This window comes from Portunus trituberculatus, chromosome 37 (genome assembly GCF_017591435.1).
Source record: "Portunus trituberculatus isolate SZX2019 chromosome 37, ASM1759143v1, whole genome shotgun sequence".
NCBI lineage: Eukaryota > Metazoa > Arthropoda > Malacostraca > Decapoda > Portunidae > Portunus > Portunus trituberculatus.
Window position 1 is genome coordinate 27,978,320 of NC_059291.1, and position 12,500 is coordinate 27,990,819.

General features: G+C 42.7%; 1 protein-coding gene across 1 annotated transcript in view; it reads left to right on the top strand.

Moving 5' to 3' along the window:
* The window catches only part of LOC123514172 (uncharacterized protein DDB_G0271670-like), an 87,136-nt gene that overhangs the window by 46,951 nt on the left and 27,685 nt on the right, over nt 1-12,500 (top strand). The gene's annotated exons all lie outside the window — the stretch shown is intronic.

Consider the following 12,500-nt stretch of genomic DNA (forward strand, 5'->3'; position numbering starts at 1 on the left):
GTGTGGAGAAGGAATAGGAGAATGTAACTCCCTGGGATAGATGGCTGAGGCATGGCATGTGAGAGGATGTGTGGGAACAGGAAAAATAGAGCCATGGTAGGACAAGGCAAGGCAGGTCAAGGCAGGGTTGGACAGAGTAGGTCAGGGCATGGCAGGACAGGAAAGGTCGGCTGAAGAAGTCTATTTGTTTCGGGAGGGTAAAGAAAAAAAAGAAAAAAAAGGTTGGTATGTTTTAGAGGCAGACGGGAAGGGAAATGGAAAGAGAGGGAGTGGTGAAACAACATCAGGGGCTGGATGTGAAGGCCATAAGCATACGATTACGGGGAGCCACGCACAGGATATGGGGAAACTCGAAGAACATGAGCACATAAATTACGATCGTGTCAAGAAACCAGACAAAGAACATAAACATGGAGCACTCACTCTGCATCGACGCACCATCGACAAAGGGAAGAAAAAAGAACACCGCACCAGTCCGTCGTTTCGTAAGATAAACAAAACAGCGTAGGTTTGTTTTCTTGCATAAACAATGTATAATAATGTACATCAGTGTTCTGGGCCATGAGAAACATATGGGAGGAATTATACACACGCACGCATATTCCCCTCATGACTTCACAATATGTTCTCGATACAAAAAATCGTGATATGTGTGCGTGTGTGTGTGTGTGTGTGTGTGTGTGTGTGTGTGTGTGTGTGTGTGTGTGTGTGTGTGTGTGTGTGTGTGTGTAATTCACCACGGTCGTCTGCTGGTCAACCAGCCAGTATTTCCCATTACGGAGCGAGCTCAGAGCTCATAGACCGATCTTCGGGTAGGACTGGGACCACAACACACTCCACACACCGGGAAAGCGAGGCCACAACCCCTCGAGTTACATCTCGTACCTATTTACTGCTAGGTGAACAGGGGCTACACATTAAGAGGCTTGCCCATTTGCCTCGCCGCGCCGGGACTCAAACCCAGCCCTCTCGATTGTGGGTCGAGCGTGATAACCACTACACTACGCGGTTTGTGTGCGTGTGTGTGTGTGATGACGGAACAGAAGTATCACTGCGGTTGAGAGGAATATGGAAAACGTGAACATGAAAAAGAAAAAAAAAATAGATGAAAAGATAAACATCCACACACACACAAAAAAAAAAACAATCTACAACCCAATGAGTACAACCTCCAAACAACAATACATCAATCCTTTAAGTCACATATAACAACAAACACGCTCACTATTCCCTGCAGGACACCACCTACCAGTCACTAACAGTATCACCACCACATACTGACCCTATTCACCTTGCACTCTCATCTCCTTACAGCACAATCCCTTGGTTACCCAACACTCTAGCACTGCCACGTTCGCACACTTTCAGGGCTGACTTACATTTAAAACAATACTGGCAGAGAAGCTCTTTCGTGGCTGTTATCACTTCAGATGCATTGGTGTTCTCTTAAGTGTTTCCAGGGTGTTACGTAAGCTAAATATACAAGGATACGCGAAACTAATAGCTAAAGCTTCAGAAACAAAGGGCCACCATGCAACTCAACGCTCTTACTGCTCCTTTTACCCACTACGTCTTCCTGACTAAGTTCTTTCCTTATCGCTTTACCTTTGATTAAGAAAAGTGCGTGTGGTAAGGAGAGAGGCAAGAAGAGAGAGGGGAAGATAAAGGAAGAGGAAAGAAAGGAGGAAGAGGTAGATGGAAGAGAGAGGATAGGAGAAAAGGAGAATGGGGTGGTGTCTTAATCTGTCACTGAAAAATTAGTGGTGTTGTTAATGCAAATTCTGGTGGTGGTGGTGGTGTTGGTAGTTTAGCTGCAACTTTTCAACTATTGCTACTATTACTTACATTAAAACTAGTTGTTGTACTAGTTGCTAAAACAACTAGTACAACAACTACTACTACTACTATTACTACTCCTACTACTGCTACCACTACTATTACTCCTACTATTACTATTGTTGTTTCATCACTCTTCTCCTCCTCACCCTCCTCTCATCATCTCATTCCACAATCACCATCCTCTTCCACATCTGTCTCTCTCCCTCGCGTTTGTCTCTCCTGATCCGACTAATACTAGTGCTACCTCCACAGCTACCAACTTACAGCACCAAACAAATTAACAGTTGGCTTTAGTTTATTTCCAGAGGCAGTGGGAATCAGCGGGGAAATTGAAGGAAGATTACAAAGAAAATTTTTACAAGCAAATTTTTACGGCAATAAAAAATAAAGAGAATAATCTTATTTGTATCTCTATCTGAAGTTTTTTTCTCTTTTTTTCGAATTTTACAAGTGTTATATGTTACTTATAATATACATACATTTTTTTCCCAATAATTAGTCAGTTATTTGAAAATAACAGCCAGGGAAAAAAGATAAGAAATAACCGGAATCAAATACAATACACTCCGTAACCCAATCCCTATTCTCTTATTGGCAATGAAATAACTTAGGCACGGTAAATTGACCTGAACTTAACAACCACTCTGGACATATTTACTGCTGTTATCTCCACGGTAGCGCCGCACACCACATTAATTAACAAAGTAAACACACGCACCAGTATAAAATTGTGTATAAACTAATGAACACCAAAGATGTCGCCGTAGAGAAAGCCAACACTGAGCTTCCTCTGTTACTTCCATCTTCCAGAGTTTTATTCCCTCTGAAGAAAAGCTTCGGGTAACTCCGAGAAATTGCTCCTGGAATATGTAACTCTCAGTTTACACGTTCCGGCGCGGCACATTGTAATTACTTTCACGTACCGAGTGCGCTTGATTCTTCTGTCACTTCACTGTATTGACATAGAAAGAGAAGACATCTTCCATAAGGTGCACTAGGCACGTAGAGGTGAAAATTGGATAACTTTTAGACTGTTTTTGGTTTCTGTTCACACTTACTCTAGGGAAACTTTTTACTCTTATAAAAAAAAATGTACTTAAAAGCAGATCAATTATTAAATGTTTACGATTTTTTTTTTTTTTTTAGAGTACAGTAGAGAACACGACGGTTAGTAACTCTTGGATTGATTAGATGTTCTCTTAACACTTAATAAAATTTTCTTTTACATTTAAAATAATTATCTAGGTACTCATATATTTAAAAGATGACATCGATATCAAAAGAGTTATCGAAAACATGTAGTTTTCAGTACCTGGAGTTTAAGTTTCACTCATTCAAGCTCCCTATGTTATTCAAACAGGAAATATTATATTATTCAGTATCAATGAGGTTAAATAAGCGATGTCCTAATGTATTTATCTATACTGCTTTAAATCGCACACTTCACTTTTCAATTATTTAACCTTCGATCACTTAAACTGACTATGACTAAATAGGTAAGTGACAATGTTATAGCGAGTCAATTGAGCAAAAGCACAGTGTTGTAAGTCAAATACACACAACGCTCGCTCTTTAGGTCTCGTTTCGTCCCCTCTCACCTGGCGTCACACACGGCTCTCAGGTGAGGTTTATCGTCATCACTGCTGTTGTAGGCGTATTTTCATATCATCTTTCAGTCTATCTGTAATCATTATCAGCACATTACGTCATTCCACTATGGCATTTCTATGGAGATTTTAATCACATGAATAAAACACAAGTTAATGAAAGTATTATGAGTCCTTTCTATTCAGAGATAAAAATATGTCGTAGTCTAAATTAGGTCTGCTGATGGGAATTAGTTTGTGAAGCGACATATAAATTATTTCTATGTAAATATATTCCATTTCAATCAGTACCCTTGCTGCTGTGTAAAGGATGATGGATCATCTGATCTGGCAAAACACTATCTTATAAAACTACCTGGGTGTGAATACGTCCCTTCGCCCATCCAGTGTGTGCCTAGCCGAGTTAGATAACACATCTGACCGCCGCCATTACAGTTTCCCGGACACAAAACTGTCACAAAACAAAAATGGAAACGAAGAAAACTAACTACAAACATTTAATTTCCCTTCAGACCCACGCGCCACATGACAAAGAAAGATTATCATCACAGTTCCTTTCTCCGTTCCTCTTAGTCCTTCCTCCTCCTCGACTCTTCCTTACCCCCGAGCGTCGTATCCCCTCCCTCTCTGTCCCTGTGTCCCTTCCTCCCTCACTCCCTGCGCTGAGGTAAAGACCCTGACCCATATCTCCCGGCTTGTCCTTCCTTCTATTTTATATCCCGTTTTACTCTTATCCTTTTCCACTCCTCTATCTTCCCCCACATCGTCCCTCTTCCCGAGTCCTCTTCTTCACCTTCTCCTCTTTCTCCACGACCGAAGTCCTCTTTCTCTTCCTCTTGGTCCTTCCCTCAAATCTTCAGGATAATAGTCAGGCCGCCAGAAATGGAATCCCCTATCATTAAATTCTCCGCGCGGGCGATTCTATACCCTGATGATGGAGCATCTGTCTGTGGTGTGTTTATATCTTAAGGGCTTCTGAGTGATTGTCGCAAGATGTCCTTCTCTTCCTCTCTTTTATTATTTCCTCTGGTTCTGTGTTCCTTTCCTCCTTCTCTTCTTCCTTTTATTTCTCCTCCTCCTCCTCTTGTTTCTCCCCCTCCATCTCTCCTTCTTCTCTTTTTCCTCTTTTCAATCATATTATTATTTGTTTTCTAGCATCATTTACTTTAACTGTATTTCTTAGTGGCTATCTTTTTCTTTACCTGTTGATGTAGTTAGTATACTGTTTTTGGTGAGTTTTAGTACATCTGTTTTGCGTGCGCTTCCTGTTTACTTCTAGAATTTTTCCTTTACTTTATATTCATAACAATATATATCATGTATACTCTGTTTCTCAATTCAATTTCCTGTTATTTCTTTTGTCTTCACTTAAACCGATTGCCTCCATCTGTCTATGATAACATTTTTCATGTATCTTTTTCTTTTATTTTTTTTACACAAACGTATATGTGGCTGTTGCAAACATCTATTATTTTTCTACCCGCTTCTACATCTACCGCTTTATTTGCGTCTGCCTGTCTGTCTGTCTCTCTGTGTCTCTTTGCGTACTGGACATTGATCTCAAATAATATTAGTCCTCCATTCTCATTCTCTCTAATTACACTTTCCCATCTATTTTCTCTTGTCCCCTTACCTCCCCCACACTGCACAAATCTCTCTCTCTCTCTCTCTCTCTCTCTCTCTCTCTCTCTCTCTCTCTCTCTCTCTCTCTCTCTCTCTCTATCTGTCTATTTATCTACCTATCTATCTCTCTCATGCGGTTCGTGCCTTCTTCTCCCTCCTTTTTTTCATCCTTTCATAACCTGAGGCAAAAAAAAATAAATAAATAAAAATAACCATTTGGCAAGCGTCTTCCTGTTTCTCGTAAAATCGGTAGTTTGGGGGAATAAATTAATGGAGGAAAATATGGTTTATGGGGCTGTCATTAGCTCGTAAATGGTGGACATGGGTGAGTTATGGGCGCCTTATTCTGCTTCTGGAGAGAGAGAGAGAGAGAGAGAGAGAGAGAGAGAGAGAGAGAGAGAGATACATAGATAGATGGTGGTGGGTAGCCGAGGAAGACAGGGCAACACGCGGCCAGCATGGTAATGTGGTCGGTGTGCAAGATGCGGAAGACACGGAGGATGGATAGTTCAGCTCACAGCACATCTCTCTCTCTCTCTCTCTCTCTCTCTCTCTCTCTCAATTCTATGTATTCGTAATCTCATATCCCGTGCTTCGTGTCATTCCCCGAACATCACTAACGCTCCGCACAACGCACCGCCAGTACATCCGTAATGGTAACACGTAACCTCCATTAGGTATTTGCTCTATTGCATATGGAACGTCAAGCGTCCTGTTTTGAAATTCCATGGCTAACATTCTCCTCTTTGACCTCCTCTCCTCTTTGTCCTCGAACTCCTCCTTGCACTATTATAGCTTAACCCACTTTCTACTCTACTTTGCCACTCTCTTCCTCTCGTCATTCTCCTCTTCCCCATCTGGCGCCCACACAGGCAAACATAACTATTTTTATGGAACATATGGTGTCTCTATCCAGCGTGGCTAAGTTCCCCAGACACCGTGGTACTGGCGCTGCTACTGAGGGAGGTACTGGGTCTAACTCTGAGGTGTGTCCCGCTCTTTTATTCTTGGTGTATGTCTGGATGGCTGGGTGGTGGGATAGTGGCCGTATCAGATAAGGGAAAACAATAGTACAGAGGTATTGGTAGTAAATTTTAAGGTTTGTTACGGTGGGGTGAGAAAACCATTGATGGGGAATGGTTATTTTGGTGTTCTTAGTACTAATGTTTACTGGAAGAGGAGAGATAACCCTTTTCCTTTTGTTTTAGTGGTAATGGTGGTGGTGGTTAGCAGTAGCCACAGTAGTAGTGGAAGTAATGGTGATTGTAGTAGTAGTAGTAGTTGTTGTTGTTGTTGTTGTTGTTGTTGTTGTTTTTTATGCTGCTGTTGTTGTTGTTGTTTTTATTGCTGCTGTTGTTGTTGTTGTTGTTGTTGTTGTTGTAGTAGTAGTAGTAGTAGCAGTAGCAGTGCCAGCAGCAGCAGCAGCAGCAGCAGCAGCAGCAGCAGCAGCAGCAGCAGCAGCAGCAGCAGTGGTAGTGGTGGTGGTAGTGGTAGTGGTAGTGGTAGTAGTGGTAGTAGTAGTAGTGGTAGTTGTAGTTTATTGTTGTTGTTGTTGTAGTAGTAGTAGTAGTTGTAGTTGTTAGTAGTAGTAGTAGTAGTAGTAGTAGTAGTAGTAGTAGTGGTAGTAGCAGTAGTAGTAGTAGTTATTGTTGTTGTTGTTATTGTTGTAGCAGTAGTAGTAGCAGTATTAGTAGTAGTAGTTGTAGTTGTTGTTGTTGATTTTTTTGTTGTTATTATTAATGTTTGTTTTGTTGTTGTTGTTGTTGTTGTTGTTGTACCAATAGCAGCAACTTTATTGTATTAGTATTAGTAGTAGTGGTAGCAGTGGTAGTAGTAGTAGTAATAATAATAGCAAAGAAGGAGTAGTACGTAGTAGTAGTTGTTATTTTTTTTTGTTTTTTCTACTGCTGCAGGTTTTATGTAGATAATATGGGATATTTTCTAATTCTGAGACCTAATTCTTGACCAGAGAGAGAGAGAGAGAGAGAGAGAGAGAGAGAGAGAGAGAGAGAGAGAGAGAGAGAGAGTAAATGCCTGTTGCCGCAGCAAAATTTGATAATGTTCTAATTTTCGTTATAGTCGACCTTATTAGTGAAGAAAATTGTACGTCAAAACGTCGTTAGTAGTAGTAGTAGTAGTAGTAGTAGTAGTAGTGGTAGTAGTAGTAGTAGTGAGTGGTGGTGGTGGTGTGCAGGTGGTGGTGGTGGTGGTGGTGGTGGTGGTGGTGGTGGTGGTGGTGGTGGTGGTGGTGGTGGTGGTGGTGGTGACAGTGGAGTGGTGGTAGTGGTGGTTGGTGGTGAGCAGGTGGTGGCAGTGGTGGTGGTGGTGGTGGTGGTGGTGGTGGTGGTGGTGGTGGTGGTGGTGGTGGTGGTGGTGGTGGTGGTGGTGGTGGTGGTGGTGGTGGTGGTGGTGGTGGTGGTGGTGGTGGTGGTGGTGGTGGTGGTGGTGGTGGTGGTGGTGGTGGTGGTGGTGGTGGTGGTGCAGCAGTGGTGGTGGTGGTGGTGGTGGTGGTGGTGGTGGTGGTGGTGGTGGTGGTAGTAGTAGTAGTAGTAGTAGTAGTAGTAGTAGTAGTACCAACGATTTCACTAGAAAGAGCATTAAGAGTGGCAGGAACTTTTAACGGATATTGCGTAAGCGTTGTCACAATAGTAAAAACAACAACACTGGCAGAAGCATTAGTACCAAATATAGCAACATAGTCTTTATCAAGAGGATCAGCCGCAATAAAGCACCACTTCGATATCATTGCGATGTATTTTCAAGGATTAAACAGTACAAGGTTTATCCTAGTGGTGGTAAAAAAAACCCTAAAGACAGAAGAGGCATGAGATGAGAAGACTTTCATAATTACTTGAGAGAGAGAGAGAGAGAGAGAGAGAGAGAGAGAGAGAGAGAGAGAGAGAGAGAGAGATTGTATGTATATGTGTGTGTTTATAGCAAAGTAGAGTCCCTTGCTATCAATATACATACTCTCTTAGTGTTTACATTGGCCTATAAGATCAAAGTACCGGCACACAGAGGGTATGTATCCTGTCTGCCAATGCCTATCATAACTCCTCCTCCTTCTTCCCCGCCTAGTCACGCAGGCCACGCCGAGGAGAGAGTAACGCCATAAAGGATCACGACTCGCTTTGCTTCATATACATTTTTTCAACGCAAACAAACGCCAACCCTGTCCTTACCCTACCCTACACCTTTCCCTACCACACCCACACACACACACACACACACACACACACACACACACACACACACACACATTTGCTCTGACAGTGAATGATAGTCTAGTTCTGAAAACATTATTAATATTCTGTGAAGCGGTGTTTGTTAGAGAGAGAGAGAGAGAGAGAGAGAGAGAGAGAGAGAGAGAGAGAGAGAGAGAGAGAGAGGAAAAAGAGAAATAACCCAGAACACCATGAAGCCACAAACAATACAACCGCGGCATAACACCAACGCGCACCGCATGCCAGCTGATATTAAGCAGGCTACAGTGCGGCATAACAGGCAGCTTGTCAGGAGAGTAGCAAGGCCTGGACCGGCATGGCGACGCGACACACCACGCATAACGACCCGTGCCACACGCTAATTAAAACAAATAAAGCCGAAAGATAAACATAAACCGTCCTACTACCATCCACCTACCAACCACCCCCCAATAAAGAAGAAAAAAAAAAACGAAGGAATGGAGGAGGAGAAGGAAGAGGAGGAGGAGGAAGAGGAGGAGGACAGGGCAAAACACATTTGGACATCCAGAGGAAAACACAAGGACAAAGAATGACAGGGAAACATGCAGGAAACATCAAATAATCGTCAGGGAGAATAAAATGCCAGAGGCGGGAGGCGTGGGGATGGAATGAAAACAGTCACATAATCGAGTCTCGTGACATTTACGCGGAGACACAAGGAGGCGGTGGCGGGAGCAACGGGGGTGGCATTCAATATGGCAATGACATGGCTGGGATAACACACACTAGGAGGACGACCAGGGCAATGGCAGGACAAGCCTACGAGCAGTACTGAAGAAGAGGAGGTACACACATAGGCAGATCAAGAAAGATAAATAAACAGAGAAGCACAAAACGATAAACAGACTGATACAAAAAAAAAAAAGAGAAAGACAGACGGATAAGTAAACTCACATGCAAACAGGGATAAATAAACAGAAAACACAGACAGACAAGCAGGCAGAGACACAGGCTGATAAACAAGTAGAGAAATAAACACACGTAATGAATGAAAAAAGGGACGTGACAGGTAAATAAAGAGGAGAGAGAGAGAGAGAGAGAGAGAGAGAGAGAGAGAGAGAGAGAGAGAGAAATAGGAATCGACGAGCCAGACGAGTTTACCTAAGAGAGGTACTTTGTTTCTCTCTCTCTCTCTCTCTCTCTCTCTCTCTCTCTCTCTCTCTCTCTCCATAGTAGAGCGCTTAGGTCAACTACGAGTCACTGGTCACTGTCAGAGTATGAGAGAGAGAGAGAGAGAGAGAGAGAGAGAGAGAGAGAGAGAGAGAGAGAGAGGCGAGGACAAAACTATGAAACGTCAGGAGAGCGGAGAGCGACGAAAGATAGCGAGAAAGTGATAAAGACCAACAGCTGAGCGATATTAGAAGACAACAGCCACGCTAATACTCGCACTAACAACGGCCAGAAATATAAGCCGGGCAAAAAAAATTCACTGGTGAGAATTATCCAGCGTACCCTCGAGCTAAATGGCCGGTGATGCTTGGATACTGTTCCGATGCATAGATAAACATTATTCACTGAGCAGAGAAAGAGAGAGAGAGAGAGAGAGAGAGAGAGAGAGAGAGAGAGAGAGAGAGAGAGAGAGAGAGAGAGAGAGAAAGAGAGAAAAGATTGCAGACTTAACTTCTTTCTCCTTTCTATCTTCTCTTACTCAAGAATTTCACCACCTGCCCTTGTCCCGTGTCCCCTTGCAACCCTTCTGTCTGTTTTCCCGCGCACCTTCCTCCCTCTTCTCCCTCCGTTCAACTGGTACACTAATACCTGCAATACATCAAGGCAGGCAGAGAGAGTGGCGCAAACGGGAGACACTCAACAGTGATCCGTGGCCTGTTTGGGGATATTAGCACTACTCAGAATAGGCTCATGCACGCCCACTAATGCGTCTGCACCCGTCGCTCATATCAGGCGGGAAGTGGCGGCGATATTGCCCTCCATCAGCCAGTCGTTGGGGTGATAACTGGCACGCTGCGTCCTGAGATGCTGCCGCGCCATCTGACGAGGCCAGTGGGAGTGAAGGTGCGATCCCAGGTTATTGCGGGCGTCGTTTTCTGTTAGGGAGGTGATGCGTTTAAGAGAATATCAATAAAAGTGTTGCTTCATTAAGTGGATAGAGAGATACTGATGCTTACGCGGCTACCAGGAAATGCACTTGTTCCCTCCCCTCTCTTCGTTCCTGCTGATGCTGCGGGACGGGAGGAGGAGGTGGTGAGAGGAGGGCGTGGGAGACACCGCGGCTGCCTTTCTCGTGTCCCGGCGAAACCTTTATCTCTGAGGCGCCGGACAGCGAGTGAAACCGAGGAACGCACTCAGCATCCGGCGACTTGGGGTTAGAGTGGCATTAGTGATTCCAGTAGCGGCCAACCCTTTGTTTCTTGTGGTTCTGGTAATAAGACTCAACTCTACCAGCCCATCGAAGTACTGTATGGAACTGAATTAGTACTATACGATTAAGACAGCACTTCTTCCTGGTACTTCATAAGTCTATATAATTTCTTCTTTCAGTCCAGTATTTTTTTTTTTATAGTACCAGTGTATAATGTAACTGGCAACTCCAGCCTGACTCTAATGCCACATTGGTTTATCATTTAATCACTCCAGTATTTCGAGCATTCTATCTGTCCTTTAGTCCAAGATCTTTAATTAATGAGTAGCCCTGCAATTATATATTTTTGTCCAAAGTAAATTCCAGTAACTCGATATTCATTAAGATTTCACAGCACGTAGCCTCGTAACAATCGAGCTTTCATGGTAGCAGTACGCAGTGTCTTATTCTAGAACTTTCTATATTTTAATTAGCATTGTTTTTCAAAGCTATAGACACGACTAGTCAGGTAGTCGTGATATTAATCCCAACAGGCGATGCAGTGTTAAACTTTCGCTGCAATTAAGAAAATGGCCTTGAGAACTCTAATGACTTTAATAGGCTAATTTTGGTAATTTCTCAGATTTCTCACGATATTTAATCAATTAGTGCTGCAAAACGCTAAAATATCATCAGAATTATGAAAGCATTGTTGAAAACCTTAATGAACTAATCTTTCCTTAAGATGGTTTACGGGGGGAAGAGAGATAACTTAATATGTATTCCCAATCTTTCCCAACTAATTATGTTGGAACCTTGTCAAATTAATACTAAATATATGAAAATGCTCTTAAGAACTTTGTAAGGTTTTCCTAATAACTGTTTTAAAAATGACACTGGAAATGACTGCTCAGGACCTTAATATATTTATGTTGCCATTGGTGATGCGGGATCCTTTCTAAAATATCACTAAAATAAGAAAGAAAACCTCTCTTGAAAAACCAACTAACTTTCGCTAGAGACTAAGGAAAAGTGTTCAGCTGAAATATAGAAAGGTTTTCAGCATGTGTTCCACTGTGGCAGAAGAGACACAGAGGACTACGCTGCTAGCATGGGGTGAGCCAAACCAGTGGACACAGCACTTTATCGGGAAAGGAGACGCCACCCAGCCACCCACCCACACACACACACACACACACACACACACACGCACGCACAGATAAGAAAAAAAAGAGTAGAGAAAAGTGCCTTCGAAAAATAATATTCCGACCAGGACATCTGGAACACAACTCACTTTCATCTGCAAATCCACGAGTGGACTGTCGGCAAATGTTAAAGAATCGCAAACGTCAGCGAGTGCCAGAAGGAGGAAAAGGAAGAAGAGAAGGAAGAGGAAGAGGTAGAGAAGGAAGAGAAAGTAAAGGAAGAGAACTTTATAGGAGAAGAAGGAACAAGAGAACATAATGATTAAAGAAAGAGAACAAAATAAGGGGAATAAAGAGAAGGGTGATGAGCAGAAAAATAAAGAAAAGGAATGTAATGATAAAGGAGAGCCAGAGAAGGAAAACGAAGTGAAACAAAAAGAAAAGGAAGAAAAAGAATAGAAGAAAGAGAAGGAGGAAAGGATGGAGGAAAACAGAAGGACTAGAGATGTTAAAAAGACAGGGATCAACAGTAATAAGAGAATGAAAAGGAGGGCAGGATGCAAGAGAAACAAAAGAATAAAAAAAAAAAAACAGGAAGAGCAAAAGGGAAAACATGAAAAGGGAAACAGAAGGACAAAAAAGAAAAAGATAAATGAGAGAGAGAGAGAGAGAGAGAGAGAGAGAGAGAGAGAGAGAGAGAGAGAGAGAGAGAGAGAGAGAGAGAGAAAGAGAAAAACGAAAG